This window comes from Pristis pectinata, chromosome 4, assembly GCF_009764475.1.
Source record: "Pristis pectinata isolate sPriPec2 chromosome 4, sPriPec2.1.pri, whole genome shotgun sequence".
Lineage (NCBI taxonomy): Eukaryota > Metazoa > Chordata > Chondrichthyes > Rhinopristiformes > Pristidae > Pristis > Pristis pectinata.
In genome coordinates, this window is record NC_067408.1 from 50,826,704 (window position 1) to 50,847,699 (window position 20,996).

The 20,996-nt window shown below is 40.4% G+C and overlaps 1 protein-coding gene across 1 annotated transcript in view; it reads left to right on the forward strand.

Annotated features, from left to right (window-relative positions):
* Positions 1–4,941: 4,941 nt before the first annotated feature.
* The window catches only part of LOC127569745 (janus kinase and microtubule-interacting protein 2-like), a 190,559-nt gene continuing 174,504 nt past the window's right edge, over positions 4,942–20,996 (forward strand). Inside the window, 1 exon segment of the mRNA XM_052014582.1 lies at positions 4,942–5,027. The gene's annotated coding sequence lies outside the window, so the exon portion shown is untranslated.

Sequence of the window (20,996 nt, forward strand, 5' to 3'; positions counted from 1 at the left end):
ACCACGACTCACAAAGAAATGGCAGAACCATTAAAAAAGAAATAACTTGCATTTCATGATCCCGAAACTTCCCAAATGTATCATAGCCAGTTTAGTTCTTTTGAAGAGTAAGAAATTTGGTCAAACATTCCTTGCTGGATAAAACAAGGAACCGTCAGAGGAAAAACTGCTAAGGGTGTCAGACTAATTTCCAGGTCAGTATTTAAGTAGGTTCCCAACATGGTCGCTTTGATTCATACAGCAGTTTCTTCATGCATCATATCTGTCTCCCCAGTAGCTACCAGCTACTTCTTTTCAAGTCAAATTGAGTTTATTGTCATGTGCACAAGTATGGTGAGGTAGAGGTACAATGAAAAACTTGCTTGAAGCAGAATCGCAGGCACGTGGGTACAGACAACACACAGAATATAAATTATACATAAGTTGGACAAGACAGTGAAAAGAGAGGGAAAAAAATGACTGTGCAAAAATAAGACCCTAGTGCAAAAAAAAGACACATTCAGAGACAAGTCCATGGTAGTGCAAGAGGTGGTGCATAATGTTCCATTGGGTTAGGATTGTCGACACACTCAGATTTCAAATGAAACATTTTCACTGCTACGTGATCTCAGTTCATACTAACTGCTTCTTACCCCCTACTCCCAGTAGCTGTCAACTATAAAGCCCAAGTTTGCCCTTGGTTTCAACCCTGCTCTCCCATATGTTGAAAGATTCTTTTTGCATTTGTGCAACATGATACACAGAAAGGTCTGTAATGTCATTTTGTGATTCTTCCTTTACATGGGAGGGGGGATCTTTCAACTGTTGGCTGGCTATTTTTATGCCTGAAGAAGTAACACGTAGAGTAAATTCTGATGGCGATCATTTTCCCACCAGATTCCATTTTCAATATTAATTCAGAGAGGAACCCAGCATTCTCTACCAAAATAGGATGTTTAAATTGCAAATTGGGATCCTTTATTGATAATCGGATGCTGACTGCAGTTTTCAGTTAGAAACTGCAGAGCATATCTCGAGAAAGGCAAGTATTTATTTCTGTGGAAACATGGAGAACATTCATATTCCCTTTGATCTCATAAAAAAATGGTAAATCGGTTTATTATCGTCACATATGCTAAGGTACAGTGAAAAACTTTGTTTTGCATGCCATCCATACAAATCACTTCATCACATCAGTACATCGAGGTAGTACAAGGGAAAGCAATACAAGAATGCGGAATAAAGTGTTACAGTTACAGAGAAAGTGCAGGGCAGGCAGACAATAAGATGCAAAGCCATAACGAGGTAGATTGTGAGGTCGAGTCCATCTTCTTGTACTAAGAGACCGTTCAATAGTCTTATAACAGCAGGATTGAAGCTGTCCTTGAACCTGATGGTACATTCTTTAAGGCTTTTGTATCTTCTGCCTGATGAGAGGGAGGAGGGCGAAGAGAGAATGTTCGGGGTGGGTGGGGTCTTGATTGTGTCGGCTGCTTTACTGAGGCAGCAAGAAGTGTAGACAAGGTCCATGGAAGGGAGGATAGTTTCCATGACGTGCTGAGCTGTGTCCACAACTCTCTACAGTTTCTTGCAGTCTCGGGCAGAGCAGTTGCCATACCAAGCCATGATGCATCGAGATAGGATATTTTCTATGGTGCATCAATAAAAACTGGTGAGGGTCAACAGGGACATGCCAAATTTCTTTAGCTTCCTGAGAAAGTAGGGACACTGCTCTTCCTGAGAAAGTAGGGGCACTGCTGTGCTTTCTTGGCCATGGCGTCCACATGGTTAGACTAGGACAGGCTATTGGTGATGTTCACTCCTAGGAACTTGAAGTTCTCAACCCTCCTGACCTCAGCACCGTTAATGTAATCAGAAATGTGTGCACTGTACCCCTTCTTGCAGACAATGACCAGCTGTTTTTTGCTGACATTGAGGGAAAGTTTGTTGTTCCGACACCACGCCACTAGGGTTCCTACCTCCTTCCTATACTCTGACTCATCATTATTTGAGGTTTGGCCCATTTGAGACGGTGGTTTCATCTGCAAACTTGTCAATGGAGTTAGAATAGAGTCTGGCCAATCAGTCGTGAGTGCATAAGAGGCTGAGGACACATCCTTGCGGGGTTCCATTGTTGACAATAATCATGGTGGAGGTGTTATTGCCTATCCTTACTGATTGCTGTTGGTCAGGAAGTCAAGGATCCAGTTGCAAAGAGAGGTGTTGAGTCCCTGGTCGAGGAGTTTAGAGATAAGTTTGATTGGAATTATGGCATTGAAGGCGGAGCTGTAGTCAATAAACAATAGTCTAATGTAGGGGTCTTTATTTTCCAGATGCTCCAGAGATGAGTGTAGGGCCAGGGAGACGGTGTCGGCTGTGGACCTGTGTCGGCAGTCGGAGAATTGCAGTGGGTTGAGGTTGTCTGGGAGGCTGGAGTTGATGCGTGCCAACACCAGCCTCAAAGCACTTCATGATGGTGGATGTCAGAGCCACTGGGTGTCATTAAGGCCTGTTACCTTATTTTTCTGAGGTACCAGAATGATAGTATCCTTCTTAAAGCAGGTGGTGGTCTTCTTAAAGCATAAAAGTCCTTTGACCTGCTGTTATCCCCTCTTGCAACAGGCTTCCCTCCAATAATTTTCCATCACATAATTTTCAATCTTTCTGATTGTAATCTCACATTCTGTATGAAGACTGCTTGCTTCTTTTGGACAGATTTGAACATCTTCCATTTTTTCTCTCTACATTAGATCTTCTTTTTCCATTTCCTTAATTCACTGAGTCTATGGTGGTCATCGCTTCTCTAAACTCACCTCCCTTATTCTTTCTGATCTTCAGAATTGCTATAGTGAGCGCTCTGTCCTCCCTACACTAAACTGTGCTGAAACTGAGATAGCCTCATTTCTTTCTTATACCAGGTTACAGTTGTTCTATTCCCTACCTCCCTCTTACTTTCTTCAAGGTTTTAATTCTTGGTCACCCATCCATTATTTTATTATCACACTTCCTTTTGGCCTCCTGACACTTAATGGTATATTCACATTGTGTTTATTACTGCAGAAAAGTTGCAAGTGCAGTTATTCAAGGAGTGGTGAATTTCTGTTTGTCTGATGCAGAGTTTGATTTGAATAGGAATCACTGGAACATATCCATAAAAAAATAATATGAGAACAGAGAGGCTTTAACTACCTGGAAAGAATGAACAGGCTGGAGTTCTTCACTCTTGAAGAGAGATAAATGAGGCATGACCTGATGGAGATCTACAAATTATAAAGATATTTGATAGGATAAGGTGCAGAAAAGACATTTCCAATTCTAGGGGAATCCAGATTTGGGAGTCATAAATATAGAATAGTCACTAATAAATCCAATCCACTGGGGAATTCAAAGTAATGTCTTCAGCTGTGACATAATTCGAAACACTGATACAAAGAAAAATTCAGGTGAATAGTGTAAATGGTGAAATCTTCCAGGACTGGGCCTACCAGCACAAATCACTGTTGTTGCACTTGCCACACCCACTCTTAATTTGCCTAATTAAGGCATCTTAAAGGGAATGCAGCCTGCTGCTGTTTTTTTCAAAAGCTTTTGTGGGTGGGATCTCAGTATATCTCTGGATTCTGAAGGTACCTCCTGCGATGCAGTGAGGTTTTCTGTCAAAGCTATGAAGTGTTTTAAATGCTTAGTGTTTCAAATATCCCTGATGTTCAGGGACATTCAAAAAGGAAATTAAAAACAATAATATTTCATAAAACCATCTACAAATAATTAAAGTAAAATTTAAAAAATTATATCATTTACTTACCCCACCATGGCACAGATCAAGAATCCTCACCAAAGTGAACAAGGCCTCTGATCACCTTAAGTTCCCATTAGTGATGCCTTGGTGTAATGTTGAGAAATCCCAGTAAGAACGGGCTGCACTACTGGAATTTAGGGGGTGACCAGCCATTGAGCAGATGCAATTGGTCTGATTAAATTCAGGTTCTTCCTTCACAGTGGATGGCTGAATGTCAGCAGCTCTGACACCAGAAATATTTCCCATCATCTTTCAGAAGAAGCTGGATGAATACAAAAGGGAGGAAGGAATAGAAGAGGATGCTGATAGGATTTGATAAAATAGGATGGGAGGGGGTTTGTGAGGAGCATAAACACCATCCTGGGCTAATGGCCTGTGTCTGTGTTGTGCATTCTGTGTAACTTTATGTAATACTAGATAAGATAATAAGGTAAGATAAGATCTTTATTAGTCACATGTACATCGAAACACACAGTGAAATACATCTTTTGCATAGTGATTTTGGGGGGCAGCCCACAAGTGTCGCCACACTTCCGGTGCCAACATAGCATGCCCACAACTTCCTAACCTGTACATCTTTGGAATGTGGGAGGAAACCGGAGCACCTGGAGGAAACCCACACAGACACGGGGAGAACATACAAACTCCTTACAGACAGTGGCCGGATTTGAACCCGGGTCACTGGCGCTGTAAAGTATTGTGCTAACCACTATGCTACCATGCCTTACTAATAAACCAAAGTCGCATCATATCCAAAACAAGGTACACTCACAATATAAATTACATAGAGTTTTAATTATGGAAGTTAAAGAAACCAAAATCAATTGAATAAATATAACTTAAAGTGTCTTACGTAAACCCTCCCAAAAAGGTATATATTGGACTTGGTATTTCTCACATGACAAACTGTTCAACCATCTGACCAAATAACAAGTATTTGATTTACTCTGTAAAGAAAGGCTGTCACTTTAAGAATATGGATGTTTGTATCTTGGTCTCTCCCTATCGGTGCAGGTCTTCTGACGGTAGCCTCTGCTACTTTCCTTTGTCTTAGCTGTGATGAGAGCACTCCTACAGTGAGGAGAGGAGGGAAAATCTAACTGCAGTTCGAGGCTATCAATGAGCTCATTCTCTCCGGAGAGGGTGGGTTCATTAGCATCAGCAGACAGCCCAGCTGCTGCTGATCAGAGAAGGCAATGTGTTTAGATCTAAGCTTTCCAGGCCTTTATCTTCAGTGGACTTACACATGGTGAGTTTTTTTTTAATTTCCTATATTCTTAGAGAGCAGGGTTTTAATTATTTGATTTTTTTTTCCGGTGAAAACAATTAAGGCTGGACTGTGTGGCTAGGTAGGAGCAATGAATTAATAGTGAGTCATTATGCACAGTGTCCAGAAAATTTATCTGTACTCCTGCTGCAGTCATCATTTTTCCTATTTTCCTTGAAATATAGAACTACCATGGCATCTTTAGAGTAAAGACAAAGAAAATAATGTCATACTGTTTGCTTTCGTTTCCTCTAATGCTAGTGTATCTGTGACAGCAGTGTATCTGGGAAGCAGCTGTTGGAAGGGCAGGGCCTGTGTTGCAAGCAGTAGTGATGAGAAATGCAGATCGTGACACACAACAAATTCTGGGTGGACTTGATGTATGGTGTGTCTCATAAAGAATTGTGATTTTGGAGGATTAATATAGGTGTTGTGTTTAGTTCTGGAGGTGACGATGCAGTATGATTAGGCCTGAATTTTTTTTTCTTGGGTAAAATGTCAGTGATGATATTAATGCAGTTCTGTATTGAACTCCTATTTAAAGATTGTAGACCATCACACAAATGGGGTTCATTATTAATTTACAGCCATGTAACTCTTTGAGTGCCAAGCCATTTGTCACTTTAAAAAAAATGGATGTGCAATTTTTCTAATTCATTGCCTTCACAGCAATGTCAGTCAATAAAATGCCTGCAGCTGAATATTATAAAGTGGAATTCAAGGAATGCAGATAAGTACAGAACTGCTCCAATGTACTTTATTGCAGCCTCCAAAAATAAATATGCAAATAAAAACTATAACCTTTATTGTTTTTCAAAAGGGACATACATATTAGAATTAATTTGGTCACACATGTGGTTTTGCAATACATAAATGACTGACATTGCTGTAAATAATGGATTTTATTTTCTAAATGTTATAGCCTGGTTTTATATGATCATAATTTTCAGTAAATAGTCCCTCCTTTGTAGTCAGGTCAGCACCTGGACATTATTAAATATTCACCCTTGCAGGAATTCATAATTAGCTGTCATTCATTATTCAAGTAGTCTGAGGATGAAGCTGCCAGTTAACTTGTACCTATAAAAATGCACGAAGGAATTTTTTTTAAGTTAGAATGCAAAATGTGGTCTCAAGCATGGCAGCAGATTAAATGAGTTCCTCCATAATGGATCTCTGCTTAGATAGTTCTGGGTATCATGTGACCTTGAACTCTCTTTTATTGCAAGAGGAAACGTGTTTAATTACTTCTAGTAACAGCCTCCATTCTTTCTGCATCCCTTGGTTTTGATGCATTTTAGATAAGGTCAGATTGTACTGCTCCTAAACCATGATTCATATAGACCTGTAGGCTGAGATTATGGTTCATATCATCTGAGTTAGGTTCATGGAAGATGGTTTATAATTGTAGATATGGAAATTAGAACCATTTTATGATTGTTGGGGATGGGAGTCTCGAGAGATTCACAACCCACTGAAAATAGTGCCTGAAGTAGATCAGTATAGACATTATGCAGAATTAAATCACTCAGTGCTAAATGTAACCAAGAGGGGTAATAAATACACTGGACAGGAAAGGGCACAAATCAGTGTGGGTCCTACTGGGCGAGTAATTTTCAGCATTCTAACAAACTGGTTTACAGTTATACTTCAAACCTGGTTGTTTTTTTTTTGCAATCAAGTGAACCTATGTGTTGAAAGGTTATTTGGCAAAGCATTTCTTCTTGTTGAAAAATAAATATTACAAAGATATTTACCACCAAGACAATTCTATATGATATAATTCATATGAAAATCATTTCCCCTTCCCTAATGTTACTCCACACAATGGGTTGTCGGGGGAGGGGAAAGGAAATTACTACCTTTTCAATCATTTATTCATTGAAGTATTCTGGCCAAATATGTACAAATGCTGTATGTGCTTGTGTTCTTTCACTTCCTCCCTCCTCTTGTGTCATCAGTGATTCCCATTAGAGAAAGGTCCCAAGGGAAATACCTTTGTATTGGAGCCCAGTCATTTAGTGGCCAAACTAACTGTGGAGGTGGTCACACTTGAACATAAATCTGCTGTTGTTCAGCATCCACACAAGTTCATTCCAAGCAAAGGTATTCTGATCACTGAATGGAGAAGGATTGTGCGAATTCTGACACAAATCTCCTATCCATTTGCCCAGTCTGGATGTGCTGAGGTCAAAAGGTGATTTATCTTAATGCAGAACAGAGGATCTCCCTTTTTTATAGAATTGTTTTATTAATCTATTCATTAACATGGAAGGAGCTGCTCTTGTAATGGTTGCTTCCTTGTACTAAGTATGCAGTTAATTTATTTTTCCATGTGTCATTCCTTTACATATGATGGTTAATACATCATTCTTGAGTCCAATGTTTTATGTAAATAGCTTACTCTACTAACCATCCTCTAATTTCAGCATGATCAGCTGTGCTTTGGCAGCTTTGAGACCTACTTCTATTTGATGTTTTCACAAGGACCTAAAATGGGTGAATGTCAACTCACTTTTATGTTGCATTGTGAAGCTACATTGATTTTTAAAGTACAGTCCACATAGGAATGATTAGTGAGTGGCACAATCTGTGTTTGAGATCTTTCAATGGGTATTGGGTTCTTAAGTAGATTTGTTGCTGTAAAGTTGACAATAATCTTGGTTCCCCTTTGCTGTGGCTGTCATTGTCTGTCTTAGTAGACAGTAGGAACAGATTTATTACTACATTTCATAGATTATTGGAATGTATAGCTGGAAAGAAATAGTTTGTGTTGTTGTGGGGAATTAACTGTGGGTGAATGAGTAGAGGAGTAGAACTCATTACTTTGGGGGAAAAAGCAGCATAGGAGTGACTGGCAGAATGGTCTCCTTCTGCACAATTTGACTCTGTGTTTCTGCAAGATAAGTTCTGGTTGCTTACAGGAATTTCTGACATATTGATGATATCTCATTATGTTTGGTTTCCTTTTCCAGTCATATCTTTCCAGTGCAATTTTGTGTGATTAATACCTATTCGCATATATTCATTACAATGGCTCCATATCGGTGAAGTGCAGTCCTGATCAGCGTACATGGCGTTCTAGTCAATTAGTCATGTTCCAGTAAATAAAACATAACCAGGGCTCTGCGTTATGAGAGAACACCAGATATTTTGTGATCTTCTAAAGGAATCATCTGAGAGGTGATCTTATTCGATGTACATTAGATAGTGCTCTCAGCAGTTTCTTGATATGGTGGGGGCTGAAGTTAATTGGCTGAAGACTGGTATTTGTGATGGTGGGGATCTCGGGACAAATAAAAGATCATCTATTCGGCACTTCTGATGAAACAGGATCGCAAATGCACTTCTGAGCAAGATACGATGCCATGCCATGATTAAGGAAAGTGTGTGACCTGATATAAAATTATGAGAGGTGTAGATAGTCAGGGTCTTTTTCCCAGCATGGAGATGTCAAATACTATAGAAGGCATTACTTTATGGTGAAAAGGAGAAAGGTTAAAGGAGATGTGCAAGGCAAGTTTTTATTGCACAGAGAGTGGTAGGTTCCTGGAATGTGCTGCCATGGGAAATGGTGGAAACAGATACCATAGCAACGTTTTAGAGGCATTTAGACAGGCGCATGAGCAAGCAGGGAATGGAGGGATATAGAACACATGCAGGCAGATGGGATTAGTTTGGATTAGCATCATGGTCGGCACAGACACTGTGGGGCAAGGGGCCTGTTCCTGTGCTGTATTGTTCAATGTAAAATGTTCAATGAGAATGGGTATGGAATCTGGATAAATCTGGAATATATTGCTGTAAATGCAATTCAAAATGTAGGTTGAGGACAAGGGAACACAGTTCAAAGCATTAATAGGTAAATTTAGAACTGACATCAAGCAGTTTGCATGGAGTTGTTGACATGTGGAATGTACTTCACTAATAAAATGATGGAAGAAACAACTAGATATTCCTGTAGCAGAGGCAACATGGCTCAGTTGGATAGATCTAGTAATATGGATTGAATGGTCTTCATAAACATTTTGCAATCTTATGATCTCTGTACCATTTATTGGTGGTTGCCTTGTAACTTATCTATGTGAGTTAAATAAGATGGGGAAGTTCCATGTTACATCTACAATCTGCACTATGTTCTGTAATCTCTACTGAAGCATCGAAAGATTCTCTACATCTGCTCATTATTCTTAGTTCATTCTAAGTGCACAAAGTGGCAAGGCTGACACTTATTGCCCAATCTAGTTGCCTTTGTGGTGCTTGTGAATGCTTTGCTATTGAAAATCAATCTTTTTGGAATCCAAGTTATTTATCAGTCAGACTGGATAAAAACTGGTTTAATTATGTAAATATCATTAGTGAGGTGGTTATTATTTGACAATTCAAAAGCTTCATATATTTCTGGAACTAGCCTTCCTTTATTTACAGATCTTTATAAACTCTCCTGGTGAGATCTGAACTTATATTTTTCCCTATTGAATGCAGTGTAACTGAGGTTTGTGTCAGGCATGAATGTGGCCTGCTAGTTGGAATATCTGTTTCCCCAGGCAAGATGCCTGCTGCTCCTGATATTCCCGGCAGGGGGTCAGCCATCCAAGTACTAATCAGCCTGGATCTGCCTAACTGGGAACTCACAAAGAGCATGCTGAGAGCACAGATCTGTGGTTCCCCATTCCTCATTTTGGATTGGGTTATTAGTGCTGGCATTTGGAATAGAAATTCACTAACATTCTGTGCTGCCTGCTGCCTCCAGATCAGGAAGGCTACCCAAGATTTACAATCTCGTCAAGTCTATATATGACACCATCGAGGAGGAGAACGGGGCTGGATTAACTTGTTACCTTGATGACCATAAATGCAAGTGTCACATAAAGAAACTACAAAGGATGTATGGCTTTGGGAAAGGAGAGGGGTGCGCAGCAGGAAAATAACCTATAAGAAGATAACCTGTCAGTAATGTTACTGACATTCTTGAAGCCTCGATAATGATGCCCAGATTCCAATAAAAATGAATAAATAAAAATTAAATGTCAGTGTTATAACTGTACCAGAACTGGTTGGCCAAAGGCATAGCAGGTTCTGGAGAGCAGGTCTTCGGTACTTGAGCCATTGTCCAGCACTGTAGCCTTTTGTTATCTCCAGTCCTCCCAGCATATCGTGTGGAATGGATTGAACTGGCTGAAGACCAGCTTTGATGACTCTGGGAATCTCACGGGGGAGCCGACATGGATCATCCCAGTCAGCGCTTTTAGCAGAAAACATTTGCAAATTCTTCCGTCTTTAGAACTCATGCTGAGACCCACCATCACACAGGGAGGAGATGTATCTGGAGTCTTCTCCTTCCATTAGCTGTTTTATTGTCCAACATCCATGACTAACTGATGCAGGACTGCAAAGCTTTGATCTGATCCATTGGTTGTGAGATTGCTCTGTCTATTGCATGTTGCTATAGCAATCCTGCGTTACAGCTTCGCCAGGTGAGCACCTCATCTGTAGAGACAGATTGTGCTGTTCCTGGCATGTCTTTCTGCACTCCTCATTGAACCAGGGTTAATCGTCTGTCCTGAGAGGAATAGTTGGATGAGTGATCTGCCTGGTCATGAGTTTGCAGATTGTGATTGATTCCTTTCTGCTGCTGCAGCTGGTCCACATTACGTCGTGGAAGCCCCAGTTTTGAGCTGCCAACTGTGTTTCAAATTCACCTCATTTAGTATGATCGTAGTGCTATACAACACAATGAAGGGCGTCCTCACTGTGAAGGTGGGACTTTGTCTGCAGGGACTGTGCGATGATCACTTCTACCAATGTGGTTATGGGCAGCTGCACTTGTCACAAGCAGATTAGTGAGGAAAAGGCCAAGCAACTCTATCCCTCCTGTTGGTTTGCTCACCACCAGCTGGAAACCCAATTTGGCACAAAAATGGAAAATGCTGGAAAATTCAAAGGGCCGCAGACCCAAAACATTGACTGTTTCTCTTTCCACTGATGCTGTCTGACTTGCTGAGTTTGCCCACTATTTACTGTTTTTGTTTCAGATTTCCAGCATTTTTTACTAATTTTTAATTTGACAGCTATTTCCCTCAAGGTGGGACCTGGTGGATGCTATATAGTTATACAGGAATTCATGATGTATATATTATGTACCGTTATACACAGAGGCCACTTTGCTGGTAGAAATATTTGCAAGAGTGGGATTAATGGTAGATTTGCATCACCCTTTCCCTTCATTCTAATATATAATTTAATTTTCAATCTAATGGTTAGACTGGAAAGTAAAATTCACCAAAAAATAAGAAAGTGGGAGTTCAGCAGCTTGGGTTGCAATGCTATGGTGACAGTATAAGTAAAGGTCAGGGCATCTGCATGGTGAGTCACATGCACAATTGTGGCACATAGCCAGATGTAGAGGAGGAAGTATGGAAAATGTAACCCGCTCTCATGTACAGTCATTAAATGAAAGCGTAGTTACTGTGGAGATTAGCCTGATAATCCAATAAAGTGTCTTCCCAGTACTTATTCTGTAAAGAATACAATGATCATTATTGAAATGTCTGGAGCTCTCAACCTGAAATGTCGTCAATTCGTCCTCTCCCACAAATGCTGCTCAACCTGTTTGTTTGCTCCACGCACGATGGTGTAGTGGTTAGTGTGATGCTATTACAGCGCGAGCGACCCGGGTTCAATTCCGGCTGCTGTCTGTAAGGAGTTTGTACGTTCTCCCCATATCTGCGTGAGTTTCCTCTGGGTGCTCCGGTTTCCTCCCACATTCCAAAGATGTACAGGTTAGGAAGTTATGGGCATGCTATGTTGGCGCCTGAGGTGTGGTGACACTTGGGGGCTACCCCCAGGACACTCTACGCAGAAGATGCATTTCACTGTGTGTTTCGATGTACATGTGACTAATAAAGAAAGAAAGAAAGAAAGCAGTTTGTTTTTTGACTGAAGTGTCTGAATTTGGGGATTTTAGCTGAGTTTAAGTTGTTGAAGCCTCCCAGAGTCCAATAGTTTGCCAATTCATGGCTTGGATCACAAAAGAAGAATGGGAATTTGGGAGATGGTGGTAGATAGCAATGGCATCTCATGTCAGGGCAGTGATAATTCAATTTTGTACTACTCAGAGTGAAGACATTTAAATATACCTCAGGCAGAGGGTGAAGCCCACTTTTTTATTTCTGGATTCTGCTGTGAATTTTGTATAGATAGTTTGAGTGCATTGCACTGGGAGGAGAATACATTGAAGTTGTGGACACAGCAGTACTTGTGCTAAGGCCAAAGTGCATTCAAGGGTCTTAATTTTTCAAGTCTGGTTCCCTGGGACTCGCTGGTCAGAGGGGTACTGGGTCAGGGTATAGACAGGAAAACAAAAGGAGCCAGCTGATCAGGGACTTTGGCTGCCCTTTTTCTGAAACAGGCCATTCCTCCTGCTGACCTCCCCCTCCTCCATGTTGCCTTGAAACTAGCTCTTGAGAGCTTGCTTGTGATGCTGGAGAGGGGCCTTGGGAGACATTTCAACATGCTTCACTTTAAAATGATCAAATTTAACAATGGGTAAAGAGAGCATTTACACTATGATATAGTCCGTTTTCCTTGCGGTTTAATTATTAATTTGCATATTAAATTATTGTTTTAGTCTTGGCAAATGATCCAGCAAGGGGTACTTAATAGTATCCATTCTCTTTTCATTTTGATATTAGTCCATCCATGACCTGGTTTCTAAACTGTTTACCATGTGACAGAAGTTTAGACTAAATTCTAAAACTAATTCCTAAAGAAATGTAGACCAGCTTGCTATGATATTTTGGTATCCCTTTGACATACATGCTTAAGGTCGAATGTATCTAAGAATTCAAATAAGCTCACGGGCCTAGAAATTCTAATGCAGGTGTGAGAGAGACCTTGGGTACTATACTGAGAAGATATCTGATACTTTTGTTTAGCAAGGGGAACATGCAGCCTGGGACACAGAATTGGCCCAGGAGTTAGGAAGGAATCATTATTAAGGGTTAAGGATTGGTGAATGGGGTACAGAGGACAGGGGAAGAGAGTTGGGTGTAGTATTCAGGAAATGGCTAGGGATGGAGATTAGGACCTCCATCAGGGGCTTTGGGGGATCTGGTGGCCTTGGGGGAAGGTAGATATAAGTCTTTAGGGTTGGGGGGAGTGGATGGGAGTGCCCAGCAATGGCTGGGATTGGTGATTAGTGCTTTGTAGCAAGGGAAAGGACAGTCGGTGCCCAAAAGGAAATGAGATAACTTGCAGATGTTCCAATCCATCACCACTCTTGGGACAACTTAGTCTGAGTTCCCCTATAATACTCCAAAAAGAGCAATGCCTGGAAAATGATGTCATCTCATGTACAGCTGATGTGTGACTCACACCATAAGGTGCTGGGCCTAATATATCTGGACTGATGCAAAACAATGGTCGTTACATATCGATCTGGGGAGAAAACGATGTTCAATCTCAGACTGAACAAAACAGCCAGATGGAATTGAGTTTCCAGGACCAAGTTGTCTTTTCCCTGAACTGCCTCACATAGACTGTAATGGGCAACTGAACATAGAACAGTACAGCACAGTATGGGCCCATCGGCCCATGATGTTGTGCTGACCTATATAAACCTACTCCATGATCAATCTAACCCTTCCCTCCTACACAGCCTCCATTTTTCTTGCATCCATGTGCCTATCTAAGAGTCTTTTAAATGTCCCTATTGTATCAGCCTCCACCACCGCTCCTGGCAGTGTGTTCCAGGCACCTACCACTCTCTGTGTAAAGAACCTACCTCTGACATCTTCCTTAAACTTTCCTTCTCTGACTTTAAACTGTTGTCCTCTGCTATTGGTCATTGCCGCCCTGGGGAAAAGGTGCTGGCTGTCCACTCTGTCTAAGCCCCTCATAATCTTATACACCTCTATCAAGTCGCTTCTCATCCTGCGTCACTCCAAAGAGAAAAGCCCTAGCTCACTCGATCTTTCCTCATAAGACATGTTCTCTAATCCAGGCAGCATCCTGGTAAATCTCCTCTGCACTCTCTCTAAAGCTTCCACATCCTTCTGATAATGAGGTGACCAGAACTGTTGGCCATTTTCTGTCTTGGCCACTAAGTTGGCTCAGTCCCGCTGCCAGACATAGGTCGGGAACACACTGTCAAAAAGTAAAATGGAGCAGAGGGCTGTTATGAGGCTCCAAATATTTCGCTGATCTCCAAGAAATCCTAGGACAATCTGGCACAGACACAGAGCCATTTAGGGATCTCCTCCCTCAGGACAACCCACCCACTTTGGCATTGCTGCAGGAAATGTGAATTGAACATCTGACCTCATTACTGCAGCAACATGTGGAACAGGTACAGATCCAGCTTCTAACCTCTGGCAATATCCTTAACACAATATAATGGAGTGAAGATCAAAGTGACTGGCTTCTGCCTTTTTTCCAAACTTTCTATCTTTGGGAAATGGGAAGTCAGACATGTAATGTTTCTACTATGCAAATTTGAGTTAAGTATTTGGAGATATTTGGAATATTCCACTTTGTGCTTTAAGACTTTGGAATTGACTTTATTGTCCTGGGCTCAACCCAGCACTGGCCCCTCAAGCTTCCCATTTACTTGAGCAACTTGGCCACATCCTAAAGGACAAACCTGTTTACCCGGATGATCCTGGGACCGAGCGGCATGGTGTTAAATTGCAGCAAAGCCTTGGACACATTGTGGAGTGATTACTTTCAACCCCAGTTTAGCTGGCTGTCAAACGTGTCATAAATATCTCTGACCTTCAGAAGCATTTACTAGCTCTTTAAAATTAATAATTTTAATCTAGGATGTTTATTTTCTCATATGTAAGAGATAATTGAGTCAAGAGAGTCAAAAAAAAAGGAATAAAAACAGGTAAAGCCTGAAATAGATACATACATTTAGGTAAAATATTCATTTTAATAGAATTAATGCGGCCAATCAGTGATATAGAGAGGGGTGACCAATTTGGTAACATCCTATTCACATAATTCAGTAAAGCAAGAAAGTTCTCTTTAAGTAAATGTTTATAATTCTTAGTAATAGTTACACCCAAATAGGTAAAATGATTTCTTACAGTTTTAAAAGGAAGATTAATATCGAATTGTATCAGATTGTTCAAAGGGAAAAGTTCGCTCTTGTGTAAATTCAATTTATATTCTGAAAATTGGCTAATACGGGAAAGTAAAGAAACTGCATTATTCGGCATTGTTGGAGAAAAAAGATATAATTCTGGAGACTTCCGACTTACACATATTGGCCTTCATTTCTCTTATAGCCAGGAGGGCTGTATTGCTTAAATGGAAGGAAACTATTCCCCCCACTCATGCTCAATGGTTACAGGATGTTATGTCATATCTAAATTTAGAGAAGGTCCATTGCTCTATTTCTGGATCTATTCTGAACTTTCAAATATTATGGGAACCTTTTTTGAACTACTTTCAAAACCACTGATTTGGTGCTTAATGTACAGATATTGGCCAATACTACTATGTCTTTAGGATGTTACTAAACAGTTTTGGTAGTGGGGTTAGATTTTTTTTATTATAAAATTACTCCAACTTATCAATATCAATTGATATTTTTTGTTTATTAATATGAAGCATTGTGATTTCTAGTGTGATTCAATACAATCTATTTTGTAACATCTTTTTTTCCTTTGTTTCATGCATTTTGTACTTGAAATTAATAAAAATATCGAAAAAGAAAATTAATAATTTTAACCTGTATGTTTCATTTAAAAAAAATACAAAATGAACCACAAAAGCAAAGCACTATAAAATAATTAAAATCATCAAGGCACAAATAAATTTAAAACTCTTATCATATTTTACCCTTCCATACTGCCCTGCTATCTTTATTCAGATGGATTCTGCACCTGGTCCAACCTAGTGCAGGATTAGAAAGAAAATTCCCCTGCGTTGATGTTGGGGAATTACAACAAGGCCCTGCCTGCTGCTTCACTCCATAGCCAGTGGACCTTGGCCAGTAAGTTTGGGGCTTACCAACATTTATGTTGAGAAATACCAGCCTTTCTGTGCAGAACTGCTGGGAAGACCTAGCAAGATCCTTGGCCTGAGAACAAAACTAATTTCTTTAACAACCAACACCAATTATAACTGATTTAAAACCTTAAATGGGAAAACTAATTCATTGCAGTAGTGTGTTTGGACTTCTAAGTATAAAGCAGAAAGGCTTCAGAACTGAACATTAAAACATTAACCATTTCTCTTTCCACAGATGCTGCCTGATCTGCTGAGTTTTTCCAGAATTTTCTATGTTTATTACATAAGCAGTAACAATATGTTGATTCTCCTTTGAAAAAAATACAGGTTATTTTCTAATAGATTTTAAAAGTAAAATACCATCTTAAATTTGAGAGATGGGGATGTTTCATTATTTTAGTCCCAGTTCCTCAATTTCATTCCATTCTCCCCATTATTTATATTCTCTTTTTCTCCTTTTTTATGCACAGAGATACAGAACTTGTCTGAGCTGTGAGTGGGGAAAAAAGTGAGAAAAGTAGGAAGGCAAAAATAAAATTACATTTGTGAGTGTGTTGCATTTCTCATACTCCCCTGTGACATAAAAGAAACCATTCAGCCCACTGAATCTATCCTAGCTCTTGGAGCAATCCCGTTGCCTCAATTATTTCCCTGTAACCTATATTTTTTCTCACATACCCATTAACACCTTCTGATTCTCTTGCCATCCAATTACTCTAGGAGCAATTTACAGCTGTCAATTAACCTACCAACCACCACATCTTTGGGAGGAAACATGCATGCTTACAGTTTGTAATATGTTTGTTGAGTTTGCAAACTCCACACAGACTGAAATAATATTTAGTGAAGAAAATCTGGTTTCCTGGAGTTTGAGATTTTTTTTTGTTCTGGCTCTTTGCATCAGACACATTAATGCATACAGACCCCTAGCATAGTGCAGCTACACTGATACTACCTCTCTGGTTTTTGTAAAGATACCCTTGGTAACCCGGTGAGCAGAGGTCTCTCATGCAATGAAGGTCTTTTCTGCCTTCATTTGATATTAAAGTCTGACCAAGTATGACCAGGCTGTGCAGTGTAGCACTGAGAATGTGCCTCATGGAGGCCCTGTAAGTTTAAAAATACCTCTCACAATCTTCACTCAACCCAGCTGTGACCTCAACAACCCCACCACATACTCCCAATGCGCCTAATAACTTATCACTAACCCCACCATTGGTGCCCTAAGCAAACACTTATGGTCTTGACCTCTCCCTGACTAATGCCCCACCCACATTTCTCTCCCTCACAACTCACAAACTGCCCTATATCTTTTGCAATAGAATTTTACAATAGTGTGCTCTTGGGGAGGGGAGGGGAGGGGGGAGCATTTATTGTCTCGCTGCACAGCACCAAAATTTCTTGGCCATTGGTTTTGTATGAGATCTGAAGGTAGAAATATCTGGTCACGTGGTTGAGTTTTTAGTGGAGATTGTTAAAGCCCCCTTGGATCTACTACATAGCTTTAGCCATAATCTGTGAAGAAAACAAACCAACAAAATTGCTGTGAACATTAGCTCCCTTATTTTCCTAAGATGCTTTAGTCTGTTGGAGCTGCATGCTCCTAGGCCCAGAGATCATTTTCACTCCCATTGTCATAGTTTTTGTGTCCGAGATGCTCATCCTTCATGATTGCTTGAAGCCAGGTCTCAAGAGTTATTTTAATAGGAAATGTGCCAGTGGTGTTCATTAGCAAATTCATATGGAGGCACACAATTCTTTTCACAACATTCACAGCAGGAGGCATTTGAGACATCATGTTGTCCCGGGTGCAGCCTTCATATTAACATATTCATTTTGTTTGTAAGCAAAATGCAATCAAGCAAAGGTCTAATTAATTTTACAGTTTTAGCATAAGAGAAATTTGTGGGGCATTGGGTATAACTATGAAAGAATCTTTCTTTAACATAGAGTGGAAGATTATCTTGAACCATTGCACAGTATTTTGGATTGTCTTCACGTGCTTTCTTTCAATTCCTTGCTGGGATTTGGGTGTCACAAGGACTATTCCAAAGTGTCTATGAGTAGGTAGGGGAGAGCTACTTTTATGTATGGTTGCCATCTGTGAGATGATGGTGCCCCACAGAACGGTTCTGTCAGGAGATCAAGACATTAAAATGGTGATTAAAGAAGGAAGACAGGTGCCTTGGTCTGGATGTACAACTGGAGAGGAACAAGATGCCTTTGTGCATTTAGTGGTTTGAAATTTTGGGCTTGGTCAATGTTTTCCATACAACAATGGATATATATGAATGCAGATGTCAGATAAAAATGGAATGAAATGGAAAGTGAACCCTTCATTGGGGAATTCTCAGTTACTTTGTGAAAATCGATTGCTATACAGTGGGACAACATGATCTGCAAATTCTTTAACCTGGGCAACAGGCTTGCCAACTTGGATAATCATTGGCTGCTGAGAATGATCCAAACTTGGTCAAAGAGGGAACATTAAGAATCTTAAAGAAATGGAGAGGTAGAATGGTTTAAAGAGAGAATTTCAGATCCCAGGGCCAGGCAGTTGAAGGCACAACTGCCCAAAATCATAGGAAAGGAGGGACCATTGCACACATATGGGTCAGAGGGGTTAATAAGGCTAAGAGAAGCCAAAAAGGTGGAGAACTGGTGAAGTGATGAGGGTGATTTAAATGTCAGGTATTTGTAAAGCAGGGGTTGAAGGAGGTCAGTAGGTATAGAGGAAACGTGCTGCAGAGTTTAGATCACACTAGCATTTATTTTTGTTGGAGGAAAAGGCTGAGATAATCACCTGGAGAAGGCAAAGGCGTTGTCAAAGAATGTCTATAGCAGATCGGCGTAAGAAGGGTAATGTAATGAAATTGGTATAAACTTGAAAGAAAATGAATTGAGGAGGGAAAAAAGCATGGAATTTGTGATTATTAGGAAAATTAGCCCTGAATTTATCTACCCGATGAATATAGTGTTTGGAAGCCTCATTAGCTGGAGAAATGAACAGAGATTATATCAGTGAATAAATAATGCAAGGAAAGTGAAATGTAATGTGTGTGGTGATACTGTAATTGATTCCCCTCCCTCTGCCAGGGAACACACTTCAGTAATTTAAATATATTCTGTTCCAGACGTTTTCTCTGCATCATTTGTAATGACTTTAAATAGCACTGATAATGAACTTGTTTAACCACTGCTATATCAAAGTTAGGGCACACCATTTAATTATAGAGGAAATTATAAATGCCAGGCAAAAGATAGATGGGAGATGGAAGATAATCATTTAATATTAATTTTCTTTCCTTAACACCTTCTGCCATCTCGTCAGTTTCTTTATTTTTCTGGGAATTATAATTTTTTAAAAAAAGCAAATCAATGTAACTTAAATCGACATGTGTTCCTCCAGTAAGTTAAACTCCAGTTACTCTCCTAGACTACTCTAACAGCAGCTCCCAAACTCAAGGATAGAGGCAGGAAGCACACAGGGACCCATTAAAGTTCCCTTTGACGACACATGTCATCCAGACATGGGAATATATTGCCAATCCTTCATCATCACTGGGTCTAAATCCTGGAACTCCCTCCTCACCAGCACGATGGGAGTACCTTCACTGGAGAGACTGCAGTAGTTCAAGGAGCTAGCTCACGGCCATCTTCTCAAGCATGATGAATGCTGGCCATACCAGCAATGCCTGCATCCCAAGAAACAAACAAATAAAGTCATTGGTAAGGTCCTTGTAAATGTACTTTAGAACCATAGAACCATAGAACACTACAGCACAGAAAAACAGGCCATTTGTCCCTTCTAGTCTGTGCCGAAACGTTATTCCACTAGTCCCATTTACCTGCACCCAGTCCATAACCCTCCAGAACTCTCCCGTCCATGTATCTATCCAATTTATTCTTAAAACCCAAGAGTGAGCCTGCATTTATTACATCAGATGGCAGCCTGTTCCATACTCCCACCATTCTTTGAGTGAAGAAGTTCCCCCTAATGTTCCCCCTAAACCTTTCCCCTTTCACCCTAAAGCCATGTCCTCTCGTACTTATCTCTCCTAATCTAGGTGGAAAGAACCTATTCGCATTAACTCTGTCTATACCCCTCATAATTTTGTAAACCTCTATCAAATCTCCCCTCATTCTTCTGTGCTCCAAAGAATAAAGTCCTAACCTGTTCAATCTTTCCCTGTAACTCAACTCCTGAAGACCCGGCAACATTCTAGTAAATCTCCTCTGCACTCTTTCAATCTTACTGATATTCTTCCTATAGTTAGGTGACCAGAACTGCACGCAATACTCCAAATTTGGCCTCACCAATGTCTTATACAACCTCATCATAACAACCCAACTCCTGTACTCACTACTTTGATTTATGAATGCCAGGATGCCAAAAACCTTTTTTACAACCCTGTCTACCTGCGACGCCACTTTCAGGGAATTATGTATCTGAACTCCCAGATCCCTCTGTTCCTCCGCACTCCTCAGTGCCCTACCATTTACTGTGTATGTCCTACCTTGATTTGTCCTTCCAAAATGTAACACCTCACACTTGTCTGCATTAAATTCCATCTGCCATTTTCTGGCCCATTCCTCCATTTGGTTCAGATCCCACTGCAAGCTTTGAAAGCCTTCCTCACTGTCCACAACACCTCCAATCTTAGTGTCATCAGCAAACTTGCTGATCCAATTTACTACTTTATCATCTAGATCATTGATATAGACAACAAACAACAATGGACCCAGCACAGATCCCTGAGGCACACCACTAGTCACAGGCCTCCAGTCTGAGAAACAATCATCCTCTACCACTCTCTGTCTTCTCCCACACAGCCAATTTCGAATCCAGTTTACAACCTCTCCATGGATACCTAGTGTCTGAACCTTCTGAACTAATCTCCCATGTGGGACTTTGTCAAAGGTCTTACTAAA